Below are 19,867 nucleotides of genomic sequence, written 5' to 3' on the forward strand. Positions count from 1 at the left end.
GTGAACTGAAGTTCCAGTGAAACTAGTGAGTTTTCCATCAGGCTGTTCCCCTCTCCTGCTCTAGGGACAGAGCTTTTTGTAGAAGGAATTTAAGAAGATCAAAGGAAAGCAATGGAAAGGAATTATCTTTGACACCACACGGCTCCCAGTAAATCATTTTGCTTGAAGTTACAACTATTTTTTGGAAAGACCTAGTTTTGGGAATCTTAAAGCTATAATCAGAGGAGTATCTGAATTTTTCTAAATTTTTTCTGTAGCTAGTATGGAGATAAAACATATTACTCCATGATTAAATTTAAACTTTTGAACTGGTTTTATATAAAACCAATTTATACATTTCAGCAATATTTCTATAGTTGATGAACAAATACTAAATTCAAGTTAGTTTGAAAAGAATGTCAACATTCTTTTGTGGAAATCAATGGAATCAAGCTTTTCTTTAAACTTCAGTTTTCTCTGTCTGCAGAGACATTTAAAAATTTATAGAAAGAGAAAAATGATGGTAATTTATTAAAAAAATAGAAAAATTTATTGAGAATTTTGATCATTAAGGAGAATTTTTCCTAGTCAAGGTCTTGTTCTATAAAGTGTTGGCTTTGCTGTCTTTTATTGAATCACGGGGCAACCACCATATGTCCCTGAATTTCATACCCTTTATATATCTAGAATAATCATCCTTCCACCTACTGCCTAACAGTTTGCCAGAGATGCTCTGCCTTATGTAAATATAATACTTTTGTATTATACTTTACTTTTAATGTAAATAACATAGCTTACTGTGCACTAATACATAGCCAGATTGACATTTTATAACCTGGATAAATAGCTCATACTAATAACCCTACTCAAGACAGCATCTGCTGTCCATGTGAATAACTTCTGTACAACTTGGCCATTTTTCTAACACTTGTACAGTTGCATGGAATATGTCAGAGTACCAGGAGCTCATATTAGTATTTTTGGAAAGACTTTATTAGGAATATTAATTCATGCTAACCTGTGGCTCCATAATATGTATTTCTTAATGCCCCTTGAAGGGACAAATGAAAACTTGAAGACATTTTACAAAGATCAAGTAGGTGAAGCCTCAAGACCGTGGTCCATGGTACGAAGAATTATTGTGCTTTACAGATAAGGAAACATCTGGGAGAAACATGGAAAAGTTCTGTTCTGCCAGCAGGCAGGAATGAGACCTGTATGATTTGCCCAGAGTCACAGGAACCTCTGGCAGAGCTGGCAAGAGAAACTAAATCTGTTCCAGTGACCAGGGAGTGAGCACGACTGAAGCAACATGTCCCAGTCCACAGCTATTTGTGGATGTGTGAAGTTCTGCTGAGTGCACACTGAGGGGAAGTTAAGGGCATTTTGATTTCCTCTGCTTTACCACAAAGGGGTAAATGGGATTTAAGAGTCAAAAGTTGTAGATTTTTTCTGCTGAGCTAATACCTAACAGATCACCATCTAGGTATACCTACTAGTACTATAAATTAGTCTATAAGCTACCTATTGCGTTTTGGTTTAGCTTTCTGTGTGTTATTTTGGGTTCAGAACCAGTCTCAGCCACAGGTTATTTTTTAAAATTATTTTTCTGGGAAACAAAATGGGGTTTGTGCATTGTTTCATCATTAGTGATGTTGTTAGCATATTTATCTGAAGCTGAAAGTTTTAGCAGCATAGTCAATCAGTGCTTATATGTTAACTACAGAGGTGTGGGAATACTAAATTGGCTTATCCACAAATATGAAAGGATGAGACTGTATAATGGGCACTCATTGGTACAGCAGTAAGACAGTCTTATGAGTTAAGATTTGAATTTCAAAGTATTTAGAAATTAAATAGGTATTCTCCTTTATTTTTCCACAATAATAATTGTCCCGGGCATCACAATGATTAGTGTTTTCCTAAGAAAAATATTAATTACTTAAAACAGCCTGCTGGTTCCTTACTAGACCTTCCAATCATTCTTTCTAGTTTACACAGTCTATTACTCTAGAGGGTGAAATCCAGAAGTCTGCACTCAGTATTTATGCAGTTTCAATTGAAATCAAATCCCCAGCAGCTTTGGTAGGACTTCTACCTAAACCAATTTCTGAATAAGCACTTCAGAATCTGGACCCTAGTGGAAATATGTAATCTGAATTTAAAAAGAATTGCTCTGAGTATACAGAAAGCTGTAATGTTCAGCAGCTGAAGAAGAGAATTCACAGCATCCTAGGTTTTAAATTATTAATTCATATGAATTTATTATCCTCTACTTTCCTTCAAAACTTTTTACTGCAAAAGAAATTATCCTTGTTGGTGTCAGGTTTCTGTCAGTGAGGTTTGCAGTGCTCTTCCTCAGGGGGGTGTCTGGTTAATCTTTGCTAACCAGTCCCCTATTTAAGCCACACAACCTCAGCAACCCCCAGTTCAGCTATAATTTCTTGTATATGTACATGAATGTATATACATGTGTATGTATATGTAGATGAAGGAATCATCCAGGAATAAGGCCTTGTGCTTATGAGTTAGCACAGAGCCAGGGCTCCTCTGTGCACCTTCAGGTGAAAGCTGTGTTTGGATGCATTTGAACTTTAAATAACCTACTTGAACAATAAAAATTATGATAAACATTATTGGGCTATATGATAATGCTTCTGTATTTATTGTTGCCTACAATATTTCATGTCTGTTTAAAGGTAGTATTCAATATTTGATCTTATCTAAGACTAAGCAGGAAGGGAATTGTGCAATATGCACATTTTATCACCCTTCCTTGACTTCTGCCTCTTCCATGTTTTCAAGCAGCAGTGATTTGGCTAGAAAAATATTCTTTGTGTGAATGACTTTTTCCACAGTAGTTGAAAATAAGACCAGATTAATATGGAATTTTGTACCTTTTTTGAGTTTCTTTGGCTGTGACAGTATGGGCAATACAGCCCTAGTCCAACTAGGTGACAAACTTAATATAGGTGACATGTTTGTATAGAGCCCTATCTGGGTCACCACATTACTGATTCGATCAATTGACAATATCCAAAGAATATCTTTCCTTGCTTTGCTGCCTTATGGAAACGTGTTCTCTATCAGGTCTCATGAAGGTCCAGCCTTTTCTCAAATTTAGGAAAAAGAAATGCTCTAAGACAAATCAAGTTAGCAAATATCTCTGTTTGATTTATATAGTATGTTTGTTTCATGCCCTAAAAGTTTCTAGGCATAGCAGTATTGGAACAAGGGGAGTAGCTCAGAGTATATTATGTAAATAAAAAAATTCAAAATTATCAAGAAAAAATTTATTTAATCAAATATTGTGAAAGAAACACTACTAAATATGGTAATGCTCTCATTTCCTCTGAATGTACTTTGTTTGCATTTTATGTGACTTGGATTAATGAATTCTCTATTCATATGGGCTGGAATGGGTGATAAAGTAAATACACATTACAGTAGTAAATATCAGTATTTGGCACTTGGAACCCAAAATATAGCTATTTTGGTGAAGTGTGAGTCGATGCATTTGTTTCCCACTTCTATAAGTGTAACTCACCACATTCTTTTTTCAAAAGAACTCATTCTCAGAAATTCAAATCCCAAAGTCTTAAAGACTTTGGTTTAATGGGTTCAGATTTTTTGTTTAGAGAAATAAGTCTTGCAAAAGGTTGTTTTACAGGAACCTAGTGGAATAATAAATGAAAAAATGGACACAATAGTAGGATGAGCACAGCCTGTGCATGTTTGGGTCTAAATCTGTTGCTGAGGATAAAAAAGTTCAAAAGAGAGTGTTCTGTATTATCCAGTGAACCATATGATGCTAACAACTTTGCTACTCGGATCAGTCTACCACTCAGATGACAAACAAGTAAGAAAATGGAACTTGATAATTTGTGAAGTTAGTGAGAGTTCTGACACTGAGTTTGATTAGAAAATATAGGACCTTTTCTCCCTGCCTGATACTTTCTACAAAATCTCTGAATTTTGAAAAGTCTCACACTTAACATCTTTGAAAATGTATATATATTTAGAGAAGTAAGAAATCATAAACATGTGAAGAAATGGAAAGAAAACTCCCAACAGAATAATCTCTGAGGGCACAATGGAAAAGGCCTTTATTTCTAGCCAATGGTTATGTTTTATCTTATGATGTTAGTAGTTCTTTCAATCCCCTTGGTCTTAAATTGTATCACTACTACAATATACAATCATCCAATCCACATTAGGAAGCTGTAAAAAAATAACTGCCTTCTTCATACATTTTCTAATAAACTAAAATTTAGAAGTGCTCTCCATTCCTTAGTACAAATAAAACAGGGGAAGATGCATTTTTGTGGTGGGTTTTAGCACTAGCTAAAATCACCCAGGTACTTACTCATTTTTTCTGTGAGATATGGATTAGGAGAAGGGCAAAACAGACTTAAAACTTAAAAGGAATAAAGAAACTTTATTAACAAGACTACAATAATAAGAAACCAGAATAAAACCTCCAGAAACCTTTCCTCTCCCTACCCAACTTTTCCTTTCCCAACTGAAAATGTAGACACAAAATTTGGAATGTTAAAGCAGTACCAGCTATACAACAGCCTTTCATCAGTCTTTGTAGGGAGAAGAGTTTTCTCATGCCATGGAGGCTTCTCCACAAGAAGGAGATTTCTTGTGGCTTTTCATTTCTACGAATGGCAGCTGCCTGGGCAGAAATTCTGCCATCGTGCCTTCCTTCCATTTTCACAGCCCTCCCAGAGATACGTCCATGGGCCATGAACTCCAGGGGTATTATTTTAAGGATGAGTTATTTAAAGGGAAAGGTTCTTTCCATTTGTCTCTGTGATCATCTCTGGGAACAGAGGTTTTCTCTTTTTTTCCTTGAGGGCAGAGTGTCTTCATCAACTCTTACTTCTCTCTCTGTTCCAGCATATCATGGGATCACAGCTACTCCACCATCTACTCAGCTTCATCAATGGATTCCTTTGCTCAGATCTCCAGCTTGAATACTTCATCCCCCCATACTCTCATGAATTAAAGGAGTTTTTCAGAACATTATTGTCCATCTCCATGACCCTACCAAAAGAATATTTCAGCCTATTAGAGCATCTCCTCATTCTCCTTCCATCTGAGGCTTGACTCCTTCTTTTACTGAGCTTGATGTTTCATTTTGTCTCTCCACACGTCGATCACTCCCGTCTTTTTCTCTCCCTAGAGCAAGGATCAAGGTCTTCAGGTCTCATCTGTGTAGTGAAAGGGTTAAATCTTTCCCAGGCCACAGCAGGCAGTCACGGTGCTGGATTTCAGGTGTCCTGGTGCCTCTCAGTCCAGCCTGGGGCTAGGGCTCCCCTGGGAAGGGCTGCAGCCGCCCTGCTGGAATGGGACCCGGAGGGTTTCCCGGGAGGGGCCACAGCAGAGACCGGCCTGCCCTGGATGTGGGGGAACCCCCTCAGTCTCCATCCCCTGCCCGGGAGCCGCTGGGGTCTGGCCCAGCCCCACATAGGCCGCACAGGCCGCACAGGCGGCACAGGCCGCGCAGGCCGCGCAGGCCGCACAGGCCGCACAGGCCGCACAGGCCGCACAGGCCGCAGGGCCAGACACACCAGAGCTCCCATACCTTTCAAGCTAGAAAGAAAAGAGAAAGAAGTTCCTGGGCTTGGGTTTTTAAAAGGTGGTATTCACAAAGGTGAACTTAATTTTCAGTGGTGCAAAATGCTGTCAGTTCTCAGAACTGGCCAGCTATTGGCTTGATCTCAAGTTCAGAAGAAACTCCCAGCAGCTACTCTCAGAGAAATCACTTCTGTACTTCTGTAGGTGTTTCCCACTTCTTTCCCTAAATGCCAAACTACCACAATTTTCAAAAGAATGTTATTTTTCAAAATTAGTTGTTCAATTGAATTTCCTCTTTCCCATAGTCAGCCGATAGATCAGTCTGTGTGGGTTTCTCTTTCGGCAGCATAGGGAATCCTCCATAATGACCCAAGCAGCTCATGAGCAATCACGATTTCTTGTGCTGCTCCTTCTGAACACCACCTTGTTCTGTAAGGCAGTCAGTTAAGAAAACCTTTGAAGTACAGAAGTGAAGCACAAGGACTGGAAATTTACAGGTCATTTTTCATTAGCTACCTCTCTGCAGTATGGAACAGCATCACATAACAACAGGGAACTGCCTAAAGCCTGTCTTGTAGGCAATGTAGGTGGTACAGAATCCAAGGAGTTAGTATACTGCGGGAGAATTTGATCCAAAATGGGAAGATATTGCATGAGTTCTTAAAATCATACTTTTCTCTTGTTTTCTATATATAGGCTGGGGATGTTTTTAAAATCCTCCCACCAACCTGCCAAATCACAGGATGGAGTTCTCAGTGTCTCCTTTCCATTGAATGTTTTGCCACATGCAAACTTTCATCTTCTTCTCAGTATACTTTTGGATTCTGCTAGGCTTACTTTCAAAGGTAGGTATTTTGCTAACATATAAAACTGCAAGAAAACTTAATCATATAAATGACAGTGTTCAGAGTCACAGATCAAATGTCTTTGTCTAGTGATATATTTCTTATCACTGTGTAGTTTGATGATGATAGGAATTGTTTTTTATTGTTTTATACCCTGAAAATTGAGTGCAAGTGCAAAGAAAACTAACTTGTATAGGTTGTAATTATAATGGATTTTTTTCCTCCTCATTGTATATGGATTAAAACTAAATTGAATTATAATATCTCTCTGATTTCTATGCATTAGGAATAGGGGAAGGTTAAATGTATCCAGTATTTTCTCTGTGGAAAGAAGCTACCACAGAGTGAATTGCAACCACAAATGTGTGACACCAAAAGCCCTTTCATCCTGGACTCACAGCTCTAGTGTCAATAGCTATTATCCCTGGACTAGTAGTTTACAGTTAGTGTCAGAAGCACCTGACATGTTGCTGGAAGCATGAAATAGATCAGCTGATAATGAAGATTACTTTTGGTCTGCAAAGTTTCTGAATCTAGCTATATTAATAACTCCTTTGAATGCAGGTGATTTTGTCAGAAGTAAACAGTCTGATTATAGATTCTGAATGGGACATAGAAGGAGATGAGGCTGTTCTGGTGTATTAGAGTACCAGTTTCAGAGCTTTGGTTGCTTTGATTACTTTGAAATGCCAGCAGATTGAATTAATTCTGAACTTGTTATTATTGGGTTTCTTTCTGCTGATTTCAATAATCTTACCTAGAAGTAATAAAATCCCTCTCCAAAACAAACAAAAAAAATGAATCAAAACCTGCTCAAACAAGAATGCATTTTTTTAAAAAAAGATTAAATAGGAAGCTTTGGTATTTATTGAACAAAAATTATGGTAGGCTATTTCATCATTGTTCTTTTTTGGGGGGTCAATTTTTTTTTTATCATACCTTTTCTTCTGAAGGACTCAGAAATAAAATTTCCTTATTTAATGACTGGTCAAATATTAATTAACAGTACTCATAATTTTATTTCATTGAAATTTTATTCTTATACTCCCTCAGGTGAAGTTCAGATATCACTCCTCGCTTTCATTAGGCTAAAATATTTCCTGGGTGATACTGCAGGCCACAAATGAAGCTTCTCCAGCTCCAGTAAAGACATAGAATTTAAATGAACCATAGAAAACTTTAAATGTGACTTCATCTTTTTCCCCATTAGTTTGTGTTGGATAAATAAAAGGTGCTCTGTATCTTGTATCAAGCCGGGCCTATTGCTATAATCCTGTAGTTTCATCTGAGCCCACAGCAAAGGGAAGCGGCACATGCTGAGCACCGTTTTATACTCATGGTAATCTCACTGTGACACATTTACTTTAATCTGTCAGTGATTCATGTTTGACACAGACTTGAATTAATGTTACGAGAATTAAAAGAATAGGAAAACCTTTTATTTTTAAAATAGGGATGCAAAACAGGCAGAGAGTCGAATGCCTCTAGCCAAGACAATATATCAAAGAATGTTCTGTGAGATAGACCCAAAGATCAGGTGCTCTTTCCATGAGGGAGAGGAATTTGTTTGGAAAAAAGTATAAACAAAAAATGCCATTTGCTCTTCTCCCTCTAGAATGGGAATCGCAGTAAAAGATGATTGGGTTTGCATGCAATGGGCTTAACCAGACTGAGGCATGATGAATTAATGCATAGGCAATTTCTGTGGCAGTGACTAAACACACCAAAGACACCAGACAAACACAACAGAGATGTGTCTTTTGTTTCATAAAGAGAAGCTTGATGCCTGATGAAAGATCAAAAGAAAAAGTGACCAGATGAAGAGGGAGGATGCTTTCTTTAAATCCAAGATTTTGGCTTCCACTCTGCAAAAGCACCCAATGCTGCTGGTGCTGTCATGGTCTGGCCAAATTTGTGATGTCTTCTTCTCTGAGGGATGATGTTGGAAGCCTTGTAGATTTCAGATCTACTTCATATTAGTAACTGAGAGGGTCTGTGTTACAGATGTTTAGATGTTTACTCTTGCTCCCAGACCAAGCAGGCTGTAACTGAGCAGTATTCATAAGAGAGAGGAGGATTTACATGTGTCTCCCAGCCAGGGAACTCGCTTTCAGATTAGTACTATATTCATTTTTCCTTTTAACTAGGTAGAGCCAAGCATGTGATCATACTATTTATCAGCATGCTATTCTTGTGCTCCATAAACCTAACACAGGAAACTGGCCTGCCTGGTCATCAGGTGAATGTTTACTGAGCTAAATCCTAAATAAAGTCTGTTGACTTGTATTGGGACAAATATCCAAGTGAAGCTAGGGCAAATTTCCCCTGAATAACAGCTTCTGAATTTTGTGTGTTTTGCTTTGGAGAAATATTGGTTGGCAGTATTTATGCAAGAACTATTTTGAGATTTCATTAGAATTAAAAAAAAAAAAAAAAGCAATGCCTGTCCCCCATGTTTTTACTAAGAAAAAAAAAGGTCTATAATTTCCAGAAGCAAATTATCATTTTAACTCTCTTGTTTCTCTATTTTTTTTGTCAAGGTTAAAAGAATGGAGTGTACTGGAGTCAGGAAAGCTCAGTGTTGGTTCACCAGCATTGCATTTCTGCACCAGTCATAGCTGATAAGTTCAAAACCACATCAGGTGAGGTTATCCTACCCTTGACTTGAAATGTGAAAGTCAATGCATGTGCAGTCACATATCACAGTTAAACCTCTTCCTTGTCAAATCACATAACTAATGAGTTTTTAACTGTGAATTTGGCTATGTAAATTGTCAGATTTCTTCTGCATTCATACAGTATGAACAGATAGTTAAAAATACCAATGTTATGGTAAATTCTGCATTTTAGGTTAAAAAAGTGCATATAATTTTCCTTTTTACTCAAAAAGAATTGCTAGCAAATCAAAATAGAAAACACAAGCAAACAGAAGAGGGAATATTTGAACTAGTACATGCAAAATAATTATTCAGCACTGCAGACTAGTCTTTTGCAAAGCTTTAAATAATATATGTACAGAGATTAGAAAACCCTGCAAGGAAGTTTTTAATTTTTTTCCTGTATGGTTCTCTCCAATATTTTCTTTGAAGCTCACATGGCATATCTTTTAGCCTAATTCAAAACGGTGTTTTTACATCAAAAACTGCAGCCAAGCCAATACGTTTCCTTAAACTAGTTGTTCAAAGGGGAAAAAAATGTTAAAATTTGTTGTTTTAAAACCTTGTTTCATCTTACTCAACCAACCTTCCTTCCTTCCTTCCTTCCTTCCTTCCTTCCTTCCTTCCTTCCTTCCTTCCTTCCTTCCTTCCTTCCTTCCTTCCTTCCTTCCTTCCTTCCTTCCTTCCTTCCTTCCTTCCTTCCTTCCTTCCTTCCTTCCTTCCTTCCTTCCTTCCTTCCTTCCTTCCTTCCTTCCTTCCTTCCTTCCTTCCTTCCTTCCTTCCTTCCTTCCTTCCTTCCTTCCTTCCTTCCTTCCTTCCTTCCTTCCTTCCTTCCTTCCTTCCTTCCTTCCTTCCTTCCTTCCTTCCGCCACTTCCTTCCTTCCGCCACTTCCTTCCTTCCGCCACTTCCTTCCTTCCGCCACTTCCTTCCTTCCTTCCTTCCTTCCTTCCTTCCTTCCTTCCTTCCTTCCTTCCTTCCTTCCTTCCTTCCTTCCTTCCTTCCTTCCTTCCTTCCTTCCTTCCTTCCTTCCTTCCTTCCTTCCTTCCTTCCTTCCTTCCTTCCTTCCTTCCTTCCTTCCTTCCTTCCTTCCTTCCTTCCTTCCTTCCTTCCTTCCTTCCTTCCTTCCTTCCTTCCTTCCTTCCTTCCTTCCTTCCTTCCGCCACTTCCTTCCGCCACTTCCTTCCGCCACTTCCTTCCGCCACTTCCTTCCGCCACTTCCTTCCGCCACTTCCTTCCGCCACTTCCTTCCGCCACTTCCTTCCTTCCTTCCGCCACTTCCTTCCGCCACTTCCTTCCTTCCTTCCGCCACTTCCTTCCTTCCTTCCGCCACTTCCTTCCTTCCTTCCGCCACTTCCTTCCTTCCTTCCGCCACTTCCTTCCGCCACTTCCTTCCTTCCGCCACTTCCTTCCTTCCGCCACTTCCTTCCTTCCTTCCTTCCTTCCTTCCTTCCTTCCTTCCTTCCTTCCTTCCTTCCTTCCTTCCTTCCTTCCTTCCTTCCTTCCTTCCTTCCTTCCTTCCTTCCTTCCTTCCTTCCTTCCTTCCTTCCTTCCTTCCTTCCTTCCGCCACTTCCTTCCGCCACTTCCTTCCTTCCTTCCTTCCTTCCTTCCTTCCTTCCTTCCTTCCTTCCTTCCTTCCTTCCTTCCTTCCTTCCTTCCTTCCTTCCTTCCTTCCTTCCTTCCTTCCTTCCTTCCTTCCTTCCTTCCTTCCTTCCTTCCTTCCTTCCTTCCTTCCTTCCTTCCTTCCTTCCTTCCTTCCTTCCTTCCTTCCTTCCTTCCTTCCTTCCTTCCTTCCTTCCTTCCTTCCTTCCTTCCTTCCGCCACTTCCTTCCTTCCTTCCGCCACTTCCTTCCTTCCGCCACTTCCTTCCTTCCTTCCTTCCGCCACTTCCTTCCTTCCGCCACTTCCTTCCTTCCGCCACTTCCTTCCTTCCGCCACTTCCTTCCTTCCGCCACTTCCTTCCTTCCTTCCTTCCTTCCTTCCTTCCTTCCTTCCTTCCTTCCTTCCTTCCTTCCTTCCTTCCTTCCTTCCTTCCTTCCTTCCTTCCTTCCTTCCTTCCTTCCTTCCTTCCTTCCTTCCTTCCTTCCTCCCTCCCTCCCTCCCTCCCTCCCTCCCTCCCTCCCTCCCTCCCTCCCTCCCTCCCTTCCTCCCTCCCTCCCTCCCTCCCTCCCTCCCTTCCTCTCCATACAATAGATTATTTTTAAAAAGGTATTTCTTAAAATATTGCATTCATTGAAAATATTTATGCTCTAAAACATGATAAAGATCTTTTTCTTTAGGTAATGGATGGCCATACAGTGCTTAACAATCCAGCAATTTTTAGTTGGAAAGTACTAGTAAATGGCACAAACTTTCTATTACAAAATTCTTCAGCTGAATTACAAAGTATGTGAAAGAAAGTGCAGAATGATCAGGGGTTAGAAACAAAACTAGAAAAACAAAGGTATAAAGACATACTATATTAAGCCCTGCGGCAGTGCACCTTATTTATACAACAGAGAATGTCTACAGAATAAGCAACCAGCACAACAGAGGTATGACTAATAGATAGGTATGAATCAGTGGATTTGTATTCTCCTCACACATCCCTCTTCCCAAAAGCAGAGAAAATGAAAGAAACCCCCTCCTGCGCTTTCTCACACATTCATCCTTTTCAAACTTGATGCTCTCAGTTATGATAGTTAAATTTTAGCTTTGGGCAGCCCAGGATACTAATCTTGCATGACCTCTTCCAAATGAAATCATGCCCTTATGACTCATTTGCTTTCCCTGTCTAATTTTTTTTCCTCTTTGAGGATCCTCTATCCAAGGAGTCTCTCTATCAAAAAAAAATAATTAAAAAATAATCTAAAACCTCTATCTTGTTGCTATAGATATAAACATGAAGACGTAGAGCATAAGATTTGATACTGTGGAATCTGGATTACTTCTAGATCACAGTTTTCCTGCTTCAATTTAGTTGCATGGAATAACATTTTTTTAATATCAGGTTAATAACTATCCCTGAGTGCCAATAAATCAATATCTAATTGCAGTGCAGTTAAAATCAATTGATTAATTTGTTTTTATGGTTCTTATAAGGAGGCAACTTCTAAGAATAGAAAATACCGTCTCTGCCATGACAAATCACCTCCAGGAAAACAGGCTTATCTCAGCTCAAGGTGGCCACAAAATCAACATTCTATCAAGTGGCTTTATCTCTAAAAATATCCCAGATATTTTATTAGTAATTATTCATGCAAATTCAAATCTTCCATTTTTTTACAAATATAGTACTTATGGGTTACTTGGAGGTATGTGTATGGGTTTTAGCCTTTCACATTACCTCCTCACAGAAAAGAATATTTATATATTTTTATTCTAGAAGAGATATATCACTATAACCAGTTTGTGCCTTAAATGTGTTTTTCTGTGCAGCTGGGGTTTGAGAAGGAGTCCAGTGATTCATAGGCCTTGTCCTGGATCTTGTACAATAGCACATTAACCTTCCTGGAATATGTTAAAAGTACAGGGTGATGACCTTGCAAACATTACTGCATGTGCCAAGCTTCCCCTGCGGGACTCCCTGCATCTCCCCTGGAAAATGCCTAAAACCATATCCAGGAGTATTGATTTTGCAGGGGGAATAATGCTAGGAAAGAAACCATATTCTGTACTTGCCTTTCCAATGTAATAGAAAAGCCCTGCAATCTGCTTTCAGCTGTGATTGGAGTTAGCAGATGAATACAGTGGGGTACTTCTGTGAAGGGTTGTTGGTTTTACCCAAGCTCCTTGTGCTTAGCTGCTCTTGTTTGCCCTGTAATTAATGACAATGTGTTTTTCTCATGCTTCTTATCTGCCATTGGGTAACTCCAGACACAAATGCCAGATCTGATGAACCTGAAAGGGAAAGTAGGTGGGAGCAAATTTTCCAAGAGTGTTATTCTAGTTGACAGGTCTGCCTCTTGTGACATTAATAATGCTTCACAAATGTTTATATAAATCAAGATAAAGCCAGAAGCAAACCATAGGCAGGATGGGGAGCCTTGGCTCTGCAGTTTAAGCATTCCCAGAGCTGAAGTAAGACTGCAGCTTTCAGCTGTGAATACCTTCCTTCTTATCCTAGAAACTTGTACAACATAGATTCTACATCTGCTTGTGTATATGAATCACACCAGGCATCCTCAAGGCCAGATCATGAAACTTGATTGAAATTTTGATCCAAACTACAGTGGTTTAAAAAATGAAAAAGATTTTTCATGGACTTTGGTGGACTCAATCTCAGCATGTCCCTGAAATCTAATTTTCTGGCTACTTCTATGACTTTCGAGGTCCACATTTCTGGAGCACTTTGGTATCAAAATACCAGCTTAGTCCTCTAGTCCTTATGTAAGAAGGCACATCTTAAATTTACAGAAATAAGAATGTAGCAGGAAATCTTGCAGAGTTTATGTGCAAAATAAGTTGGCTATAGGCCTTAAGCTGTTTCTGAAAGTAAGGACAAATATTAGTTCCTCTTGGTGCTGCAGAGCCCCTCTCTAGCTCTTGGTGGTGGTGAAGTGCTCAGTCTGAGATTAGTAAAGAACAGGGCAATCTACAAAGTACACAGGAGAGGAATGAGACTGGAGCCAAGGTAAGTGTTTGCAGTAGAGTCACTGCCTAATAATGAGGGGCATTCTGGAAGTGAAGGGCGTTACCTCTCCCGAATGTAGAATTCTGTTCCTAAAATATGTCTTTTAACACCTGCAGCTGCTGATTTTGCTTTTCTGATGCTGTATGGTTAAGACAGCAAACACCAGAGGATAATATTTTGGCAGGAACTACGTTGTCTGCACTTTTTCTTCCAGGGAAGATGCATGAAGGTCAAAAGATTTCAAGGGAAGTTTTGTGGACAAGAGAGCTGCATGTTCCGTAGTGGAAGGTGGATGCCACAGTAGCATTATAAGAAATTGGCACCGTAACTATTTTTTATTTGTGGATGTTCTTGCAAAGCCCTTCACTTACACTAGTGTATGGAGCTCTCATCTGACAGAGAAAATTTTTTAACTCTAAAGCCATTTGTCCTTCTGGACCAATCGTCAAACTCTGCTCACTTAACCAACTGGCCAGCTTGTCTCTCCACTCTTTCCCTTTATGACTTGTCTCAGAGTCTTTACTCACTTAAGTTCCCTTGCAAATGGAAAGAAAGCTCTTCCTTACTTTTCTACCATTCCTGACAGCTTTTACTCCTGGAAAAAAGTGTACAAACTGTTTCCCGACACCTGCCTCAGTCCTTTGCCTTGCTAAATGCACAGCCTCCATTAAAGCAGTATGTATCTCTAAGCAAAGGCATGATCTTTTCAATTAACAATGAAATTTGATGTAAATTCTAGAGTAGAAATTCCCTCTTGGATGTACTTGTCTGCATCATTTAGATCTCTGTACCAAAGAGGGATGTTGCTCCAAATCTGAACGCTAAGGATAGTAAATGCATGGAAAAAATGCCCTTTAGACCTTGAACTTCTCAGGAAACCTTCCTTTACTTCCATCAAGGTATAGGGGAAAGGCAAATAAATGGTTTAACATCTGCACTGTCTGCTGAACTGCATTTGCTGAGTTTAATGCAGCATTTGCACCTAGCAGAGTAAATCAGCTGTGCAGCAGGTTGAGCTTCTGATTATAATAAGATAGGACAATACCCTACCTGTAAGACATGAAGCTGCATCTTCAACAATGTGATAAGGCTGAGACAGAAAGAAGGGGAAAAAAAGTAAATCCCCCTGTCCTTGAGGAAAATAGATCTTGTGGAGACCTTGGGAATCTATTTGGCTATTCTGCAGTAAATCAAGAGAACAACCCTTACAGACTCTTTCTGGGCAAGACTGCTGATCACAAGTATTACAGAAAGCTGAAATTTCATGGCATGGAAACCTCTCTTCATGTCCGTGTTTCTCTTGATGGTAAACATTTTAAATATTGTCCTTAAAACGCTTCCTTGGGTGTTACACTTTAGTACATTTTTCTGATATTATTACAGGTAAAATTTGTGTTTTTCAGATGTCGGCAAATTTCTCCTACATTTTTGGATTCCAACCAAGTTCTTTGCAATTTTGGTCTACCTTCAGCAGGTCCCTAAGTTTCCAGGGAGCAGACTATGACAATTTGAAAAGGGTTTAGGATAATTTGGAGTTTCTACCAAACTATGACTGCCTCTGTTCCCCTAACAATTGCTTCAGTCCTCACTTAAAAGAAGAATTTATGACTTACTATTGCACATACTGCAATGTGAAACTGTCTTTTTCATGCAATCTTTGGACATTTCACTATTTTTTATTATTAATTTACTTCCTTTTTCTTTAAATGTAAATAGTCCCCCAACAACAACATCAGATGATGGATTCTCTTCATTTATATAACCTTGACTTTACCAGGTGCATTTATCCCAGAAAGGCCTGGCAAGCCCCAGGGCTCTCATTTTTCTTGTAATCTCCTTTCATTGGCACCTAAAGTGGCATTAAGTATACAGACATTTTGACCTTGAAGTCTTCTTGATAGAAGAGAAAAGCAAGACCCCTTAAATAATAAAAGAGGCAGTTCATAGTTTTATGGTTAAAAAATAAGATCCCATTTATTTTCAAATGCTGTGGCGATTTTTCAGTGTCTAAATTTACTGTCTCTTTGGAGATGTAGAAGTTTGTTTCTTTCATCTCCTGAAAACACAACTAAAGTCTAGAAGGCATCTTCTTTTCTAAAAAATGCACCCCATTTACATTTCTGGAAATGCTAGTTCTCTTTCACCATCTATAGCATTTCATTCTTCCTATAATAACCACTATCCTATAATAACCACTCCTCTTTTTTCCTATTACTATTTTTTCTTTTTCTTGACAAAATGCTTTGTGTCTCATATTGTCATGCTCCGTTTTGACTAAAGATCCTCTAGCATTTTGGATATTCAGTATTAGTCCTTAACTGCTCACTGCACAGACTTCATAAATACTATATTAGCTTTCTCTTTAACAAAAAGAGCCAAAATGTCCTATTTTTATTAAGAGTACAGTGATGAAAACTCATGTAATTTACTTTTGGTACAGTCTCTCATTAAGAGAAATGGAAAGCTGATTTTATAGTCTGAATTGGTACCTTGATAATATAATAGCATATGTCTCATTGACAGAACACAATAAAATATATTTCATTGATACGACACCCCAGTTTCATTTTAATAAGTAAAGAGTTCACAGTATTCCAGACAATTCGTTCTGTGATCAAAGTGTTGGCAGAGATTTTAAAAAAGTTGCCTGCTGGACCTATTCTCCTACATTTCTCTATGGCACATAAAGCATTTAGGACTAATTACCATTGCCACCTTTAGAAACCATGACTTGAAAAACTGGAAAGAGAAAAATTCAGACCCCGCCATTGTGGCTCTGTGGCCACGATGTCTCCAGGGCCAGGGAGCAGCAGAGTCTGCATCCCTTTGGGGTGGCACCATGTCTGCCAGGAGAGTGGCTCTAACACAGCAGGGCAGAAACCTCCCAGGGAGTTCATGGCCTCTCCAGCAGCAAGCTCAGCATCTCAGATGTCTCTTCTGGGGAGGGCTGCAGCTTAGAAAGGCTTCATTGCTTTTAAAGGGACTGAAATTTTAGGGGGTTTTGGGCATAGCAGATTGGGAACACTGACAGGAGGATACACAAGGATGGGGGTGGCAGTTTTCAGGGGCTGCAGAATTGTATTTTAGATATTAGCTGCAGTTTGGGAGCCATTATTTTGATGTAGGAAACTTTTCTCCAGTGAACCTCCTGCTGAAGCAAGCTCTGTGCCAGGTTACCATTGAGTGAGTTTACTAACCCTTGAAAAGTGAGGATGGCACAGCTCAGTGGCCCGTGTAAGCTTCTTGTCCCTTGAATTCCAGTGTATGAGAATTTTATATTCTCCCTCTGTGCTTCTCTTTCACACTCAGTTGTTCATTCTTCACATTCTCAGCTTTGTTTTCATCCTATTTCTCACTGGAGTTTTTCTCTGCTCCCTCACTGATCCTTCATTTGTAGTCTCTCCTAAGCAGAATAACAATCAAATGACATTCAATTTTTTACCAGCCTTTTCAAAGCAGTATGATTTGAAATTATAGAGCTTGAATATACTATCTACAGATCTGTACACAGATGTGTTGTGGATAAATCAAAATTAAAATATTTGGGGAATTGTTTTTAAAATTGCAGCTTACATATGAGTTTACAGGGATAGTCCTTAGCCTTGAAAAAACCTTCACTGGAATTAAAATTGTGCAGTGGATTAATCCCACTGGAAGACATGCTGCAGATACTAGATAATTTTTAATGCAGGATAAAACTGCAGAGATTGCCTGTTTACTCTGTGTTGTAAAATTATGTATAATTATATTGTTTGTCCATGGTTTTTGTATGTCTGTTAATTATATATAAATGTGACGATTAAACATAAAACATTGGATAGGAATTTGTGTGTATGTAGAATTGAATTCCACAATACCACCATAGACAAAATCACTGTCTTCAAACTATCCACACATTTTTCTTCAGCAAATAAATTTACATGTGGTTAAGTCATTCAGTTCCTTTGAAAAGCAGACTTCTAAGCACATGCTTATGTACTCTGATATAGATAAGTCATTTATGGTCTGAAGTAAGATGTATGGGCATAATCTCCTACCACTGAAAATTTAATTGTTGAATTTAGCATCACATGAGTGTTAATGTCTGAAAGCTTGGACCTCATTTACACCTGCAAATTCATTTAGCATTTCCTAGTAAAAAGTTTTAGGCGTATAAAGCTTCATCTGCTGTGTTAAAGCTATTTTTACAATGTGCCCATGTCAAAATTGACTGCGAAAGTTTTATACAAAGTCAGATACCTCATCTAGTGTGTCTAATAGATCCAAATGTGTGCTTGTGCTATGATTTACAGGTACAAAAATTCTGGCTTATTTCACTTGTATAATGCTACATTTGTGAGATGAAGGCCTGGATTCTGTGGTGCATGTAACCAGACCAGGATAAATCCTGAGAAATGCTTTATCCAGAGTCTTCTTCTCTAGATGATTCTTTTACATTAAAGCTGCTGTCATAGTGATGTCTTCAGAAAAAAAGTTTTGAAACAGCCATTCAGGTTATCATATGAAACAACTCATGCAATTTTATCTTCTCACACATAACTTAAATCTCTCTTGAAAGACACTTAATTTTTAATGATTTTTTCTTCAGAACCAGCCAAATTTTTAAAACTAAAGCTGGTATTAGCCCCATGAACGAATGACATCAATTGAAATGTGCTTTTTGTTTTCAAGGTGATTGATGTAATTTTGTATTAAAGTGACCTTTGTTAGAAATGCTTTGACTATAATGATTTCCTGTCCTTTTTGCTCAGCAATCTGAACAGCAAAACTGGCACCAGCCTGTTTCAGCTGCTTGCTGTTAATGCTTGAAGGGAAGCAAGATGCACTGAATTGCAGGATGGGCAGTGGCTACAGGTGAGGGTCAGCACCAACCAGCAATGGAAATGTAAAATCCCAACCTGACAGGTTAATAAGGAAACAGACCTCAGCCTCACACTACTGAAAGTACAGTCAAATTTCTGTCTTGAATTTAATTATTTTACCTTAAATTTCTTAGCAAGAAATTTTGTTCTCAAGGGAATTGAGTTTTTGACATGTGCATGGGCTGATTCATGTTTTTATAGGCTGAACTTCTTTGTGTTGGAAGTCTGGCACCTAGAAAACCTGTGATTTATGCTTGTGAATGATACCTATTATATAGTTATAGAAACATACCTGCATCTATAAAACTGACTGATGGCTCCTTATATGAAACCATCTTATTACGAGTGACTAGAAGTGCTGAGGATGGCAGTGATCTTTTGTAGAGTCTCTGGATGAATATTGTTTAAAAGATATTTTTATTTAACATGGAGAAGCACAGTTAAATTTTTCAGTGTCAAACATGAGTCAAAAGTTTATGTTATTCAGGAAAACAGTTACTCAGAAAGTAATGTCCATTCCCATTTCAAAAGCAAAATTAAGAGTAATCCTGAAACTAAGGTGTGATAGGTGCTTGGATTAGATGTCCCATGTGGCCTGCTGGTAGGCAGTACTGCAGGCCGATTTTAATTTGAACACTGTTAAATATCATATCCATACAGGCAGAATACTGAGCAAGACAAACTCACTATGGCAGATGTTGTTTTTTCCTTCTTTATTTTCTTACTTTTCCTGTAGAGAAGAAAATAATCTTTAGCATGTAGACCCCTGTTTATCACCTCCTGTTTGTAGGAAGAGATGTAGCAATATTATTGCCATGCTATTCTTTCAACTGTGAAGTGAACTTTTGCATAACAACTCTGTGATCTGAATATTTTAGTAAATAAATCAGAAATACAAAATATAATAGAATTAAAAGGATCTGTTTAAAAATAAGGTTGTAATTACAAGCTACCAGGATTTATTTCATAGAGCATATGGCTTCTCTAATTAAGAGGAAGGCTGTTATTTTTTTTTTTATCTTTTAAGCTACATATAATACTCTAAGTTCTATTCATGTGCTGCCAAAGTTGTCAAATGTGCCTGCTTTTGCAGCTAATTTTTTTCTCTTGTTCAACCCCCTCTTATCAAAGGCTGAAGCTTAAAAAAAAGCACACAACATAGAATAATATTGAGCTTTGAAGCTAATGCTGGGCTTTCTTTTAAATGTCTTCCCCTATTCTAACTCTTTTAAGAGTTCTGTCCTGAAGTTGAATGCTCCCATCTATTTGAAAGTGTTCACCTGATGCTCATCCTTTATTTAAGGCTTCTGTCTCCTATTTTTTACAT

General features: G+C 38.6%; 1 long non-coding RNA gene across 1 annotated transcript; it reads left to right on the forward strand.

The window, feature by feature from the left end:
* Positions 1–5,503: 5,503 nt before the first annotated feature.
* Positions 5,504–18,532, forward strand: LOC111932733 (uncharacterized). The gene is made up of 4 exons (XR_002866275.2): positions 5,504–5,626; positions 6,262–6,410; positions 8,951–9,052; positions 18,430–18,532. It is a non-coding gene; the product is annotated as an uncharacterized LOC111932733 (long non-coding RNA).
* The last annotated feature ends 1,335 nt before the right edge of the window (positions 18,533–19,867 follow it).

The sequence above is a fragment of the Cyanistes caeruleus genome, chromosome 9 (assembly GCF_971803275.1).
Source record: "Cyanistes caeruleus chromosome 9, bCyaCae1.hap1.1, whole genome shotgun sequence".
NCBI lineage: Eukaryota > Metazoa > Chordata > Aves > Passeriformes > Paridae > Cyanistes > Cyanistes caeruleus.